Source organism: Littorina saxatilis, linkage group LG16 (assembly GCF_037325665.1).
Source record: "Littorina saxatilis isolate snail1 linkage group LG16, US_GU_Lsax_2.0, whole genome shotgun sequence".
In the NCBI taxonomy this organism is placed as follows: Eukaryota; Metazoa; Mollusca; class Gastropoda; order Littorinimorpha; family Littorinidae; genus Littorina; species Littorina saxatilis.
The window spans coordinates 51,519,770-51,524,769 of record NC_090260.1 but is presented as its reverse complement, the minus strand read 5'-3'; the positions used below and the strand labels follow the sequence as shown (position 1 = coordinate 51,524,769).

At 41.0% G+C, this 5,000-nt stretch overlaps 2 protein-coding genes across 4 annotated transcripts in view; one reads left to right on the top strand and one right to left on the bottom strand.

Annotated features, from left to right (window-relative positions):
- LOC138951186 (uncharacterized) overlaps nucleotides 1-2,265 on the bottom strand; it is a 71,781-nt gene extending 69,516 nt beyond the window's left edge. Inside the window, exon 1 of one of the 3 annotated variants that reach the window (XM_070322820.1) lies at nucleotides 2,144-2,265. The gene's annotated coding sequence lies outside the window, so the exon portion shown is untranslated. The remainder of the gene's footprint in view (nucleotides 1-2,143) is intronic. The other 2 variants (XM_070322821.1, XM_070322822.1) reach the window with 2 other exon arrangements.
- Nucleotides 1-5,000, top strand: part of LOC138951188 (uncharacterized) — a 433,764-nt gene that overhangs the window by 74,413 nt on the left and 354,351 nt on the right. The gene's annotated exons all lie outside the window — the stretch shown is intronic.

Below are 5,000 nucleotides of genomic sequence, written 5' to 3'. Positions count from 1 at the left end.
GGTGCGTTATAGAAACACGAAAATACCCAGCATGCTTCCCCTCGAAAGCGGCATGTGGCTGCCTAAATGGCGGGGTAAAAACGGTCATACACGTAAAAGCCGTGGGAGTTTCAGCCCATGAACAAAACAAACAAACAATACTCTGAGAAAGGAAAGTGTGTGAGAACTTTTAAACACGGTTTTATCTTCACATGGCGGTTTAAACTAATATTTTCCCGTTTTCTGAGTCTGAACGTTACATTGGACCATAGCATACTTAATATCACTCAATGAATTTGACGAAATAGCTGCGTTTCCTTTACCTTAGACCGGCTATTTTCAGTTGACATCATTTTCTTGCATACTGCTACACTTACTGAACATACTCAATACATTAGTCATCGTCTCGAGTTCCTGGTTTTGTCAGGGCGCAACGCAAAGTTGAGCGCATAGTTGAGTTTGTTTGTGTCGTTCATTGGCTGAAACTCCTACGGCTTTAACGTGTATGACCGTTTTTACCCCGCCATTTAGGCAACCGTACGCCGCTTTCGGGGTAAGGATGCTGGGTATTTTCGTGTTTCTATAACCCACCGAAATCTGACATGGATTACAGGATCTTTTCCGTGCGCACTTGGTCTTGTGCTTGCGTGTACACACTGGCAGGTCTGCATATTAGTTGACTTGGGAGATCGGAAAAATCTCCACCCTTAACCAACAAGACGGCCACTACCAGGATTTGAACTCACGACCTTCCGATTAGGAGGCCAATGTCATATCCACTGGGCCACTGCGCCCGTAAAGTTGAGTCACTAATGGCCATTTTTCGTCACAAAGGTGTGTCACCTCGCTCAGGGTTGGCACAGGATGGCCCCAACAAGTGCGACCCATAACAATGCTAATAACCTCTGCATCTGTGCAACAAACTACTTCATCTATGATGTACATTAATTTCAGCTTATCGTCACGCTCATAAGAAAAATACCTATCTCAGTGTTAGGCATTTCTGTAGTGAAACTACAGGGGAAGCTACTGGAAGGGTATCTATCATGTGTTAGAGAGTACAAACTCTCAGACCATCGGAAACCATTGCCACGGTAACGTAAGCAAAACTGCCGATCTCGTTTCTTGAGTTAGGCACTTTTTCTTTATGATACAGGAAGACTTGTTTTGAGAATGTGAAAGTATGCAAAAGCTCTTTGTGGGTTGTTATGCAGTTTTGCTGATTGAAAATGTTGCTGTCAGCTCTTTATCTCACGTTTATCCAGCTGTCACCGCTCGAGATAGGCAGTTTGCAACTTATAACTAAAATGAGATAGGCAGATTGTTCAGAAACCAAAGAAAGTTTTTTGCGTTTTTCTCAAAACATCAAAAAATGACATAGGCAATTATCTTATGAGCGTGACGTTAATGCAAAATCATATAATTGAATTTCAAATTTATCGGTCAAGTGGTTTGATTTGTGTGCTCTTTCAAACAAAATATCTAAATTTAGGAATCGGCTGAAAAGTAGGAGGTTTGACATTGAGCGGTAAACACACTCGCGCTATTTCAGCCCTCCAGATGGGCTATTATTGGTCTGTTCAGATGACCAATGATCTGTTGAGATGACCAATGATCTGTTGAGATGACCAATGATCTGTTGAGATGACCAATGATCTGTTCAGATGACCAATGATCTGTTGAGATGACCAATGATCTGTTCAGATGACCAATGATCTGTTCAGATGACCAATGATCTGTTCAGATGACCAATGATCTGGGGTGTTTTTGAATCCTTGGGCCTTGAGATATTCCTGAAGGTAAAAGTCTGGAATGTTTAAATCGGCTGAGAGTGGGTACCGCTCAATGTCAAACCTCCTACTTTTCAGCCGATTCCTGAATTTAGATATTTTGTAAAAAGTGGTAATCCTGTCTAAAATAAAGACTCATTGGTCAGAAACGTTTTTAGAATAAACTGTATAATTTAAAAAACAAAACAAAAATCTGATTTTTAAATAAAGTACAATTATCATTAGAAATGCAGTCTTACAGAATCATGAATAAACAATCAAGCTAATAAAATGAAGAAAGACAAAAACAAACAGAAGAAAAAAAAAGAAAGAAAAAACGACAACAGGAAATACAAGAAAGGCAGAAAAGAAAAACAGAAAAAGTGCACAATTACCCACAGGAAAGCTGTAGGGAATGGCGGAATGGAAAATACCCCAACTGAGTTCGTGTCAACCACCAGTCTCGGCTAACAGGGCCGCTGTCTGTCTGTCCACCAACACTGATCGGCCTAGTCACCTATATGATATATTCTGACACATGTACGAAAAGTAATTATTCATATAATTGGCAGATTCACAAGGCATCTGAGAATGTGAGGGAGTGTGTGTGTGTGTGTGTGTGTGTGTGTGTGTGTGTGTGTGCGTGTGCGTGCGTGTGTGTGTGTGTGTGTGTGTGCGTGTGTGTGTGTGTGTGTGTGTGTGTGTGTTTTTGTGTGTTGGTGTGTGCGTGCGTGCGTGCGTGCGTGTGTGTGTGTGTGTGTGTGTGTGTGTGTGTGTGCGTTCGCGCGCGATCACACCCGCCTTCAGCAGTCTACGTCTGTGTGAATGTCATTTGAGCTGACTGTTGTGAGCCGCGATATTGGCTAATCATATCATTATCATATCATTATCATATCATTATGTCTCTGCTTTGCACTCATTATTGGAACTTGTCCACTAAGTGTGCAGTAACACACACCAAACTGTGTCGTCAAAAGCATTATGCAATACAACGTATCATTATTCTTTCCACAGGTTCAATGGAAAATGATCTCATCTGTCAGAAAGGAGAGAACTCACCATTATTTTCAGACAAAGTTTTCATAGGAATAACATTTGTCGACATTTTAAATTGAAAAGTCAATGCAGAAAAAATATCAGTATGATTCAAAATGCAACTTTTGAAGAATAGGTACCGCCTAATAAACACATGATACAATACCTCGCCTGTGTCGTCCATGGTACATTGTGACTGAGTGTTCTGTGTCGTCCATGGTACATTGTGACTGAGTGTTCTGTGTCGTCCATGGTACATTGTGACTGAGTGTTCTGTGTCGTCCATGGTACATTGTGACTGAGTGTTCTGTGTCGTCCATGGTACATTGTGACTGAGTGTTCTGTGTCGTCCATGGTACATTGTGACTGAGTGTTCTGTGTCGTCCATGGTACATTGTGACTGAGTGTTCTGTGTCGTCCATGGTACATTGTGACTGAGTGTTCTGTGTCGTCCATGGTACATTGTGACTGAGTGTTCTGTGTCGTCCATGGTACATTGTGACTGAGTGTTCTGTGTCGTCCATGGTACATTGTGACTGAGTGTTCTGTGTCGTCCATGGTACATTGTGACTGAGTGTTCTGTGTCGTCCATGGTACATTGTGACTGAGTGTTCTGTGTCGTCCATGGTACATTGTGACTGAGTGTTCTGTGTCGTCCATGGTACATTGTGACTGAGTGTTCTGTGTCGTCCATGGTACATTGTGACTGAGTGTTCTGTGTCGTCCATGGTACATTGTGACTGAGTGTTCTGTGTCGTCCATGGTACATTGTGACTGAGTGTTCTGTGGCGGGTCTGGGATTGTTTACATCATCTTCCACATCGTGCTTTACATGGTCCTTTACATGATTTACATGGTGCTTTACATGATTTACACGGTGGTTTACTGGTGTTTTACATGTTGTTTTACATGGTGATTTATATGATGGTTAACATGGTGTTTTAAAAGGTTTAACATGATGATTAACTTGTGGTTTACATAGTGGTTTACATGATTCATACGATGATTTACTGTTGTTTTACATGTTGTTTTACATGGGGATTTATATGATGGTTAACATGGTGTTTTAAAAGGTTTAACATGATGATTAACTTGTGTTTTACATGGTGGTTAACATGATTTATACGATGATTTACTGGTGTTTTACATGGTGATCTATATGATGGTTAACATGATGTTTTAAATTATGCTTTACGTGATTATTTACTTGTGTTTTACATGTTGGTTTACAAGCTTGAAATGATGATTTACTTGTGTTTTACATGATGATTTACTTGTGTTTTACATGATGATTTACATGATGGTTTACATGGTGGTTTAATTATGTTTTACGGGTGTTTTGCATGGTGATTTACGTGGTGATTTATATCGTGGTGGTTAACATCGTGTTTAACATCGGGTTATACATGGTGGTTAAAATCAGGGTTTACATGGTGGTTAACATCAGGGTTTACAAGTTGTGGAGTGAGAGAATCATGCTTCTTTCTGTATCAAACATTTTCATCAAACAGGTGCAACGAATGTGTGAAAACGTCATTGATCTTGAAGGACCTGGCAGTCTGGGAAGCCTGCTAGAAAGCAGAAAGTAAGTAACGAAGTAACAAAATATATTTTGAAAAAGTGTTGATGTTATGATAAGAATGTAAAATATGTTATTTTTGTAAGGAACGTAAATGAAGGCACCTCCGTTTGTAAGCCCTAATATCTCAGAAGAAAAGCCTTCAACAAACAGTAACACAAACTCAATCACTCCGTCACACACACACACACAGTAAGCATAGGTGACACGGTCCAAGAGTGCGAGACACTAGATCTAGATCTGTCTGTCTGTAGCCTACTTACGGGGGACACGACTGCCAGATGGCCAGATCGACACTGCGCTTTCGACAGCGCTTCCTCGCGCAGACACTGGAAACACGCTGTGCAGATTAACCTGTAGGAAATCTCCTTTGGAATCTTCCTTATCTATTTTTCTGAAGCTACGAAACCGAACAATGTGAAATCGTCTTCTCCGAATCGGCGAACTGCAGCTCGGTGATAACTGTATCTATACCACAATCCTTCACGCGATCTGACCTAACCTTGACCCCTGACCTGGTCTACATACCACACATGACACAAACCAGTCACCTGTTTTTACCCCCCAAAAACCCCCCACCACCCGTTTTCTTTGGATACACACTTTAACTACATACGTGCCGACGAAATGTTGATCAT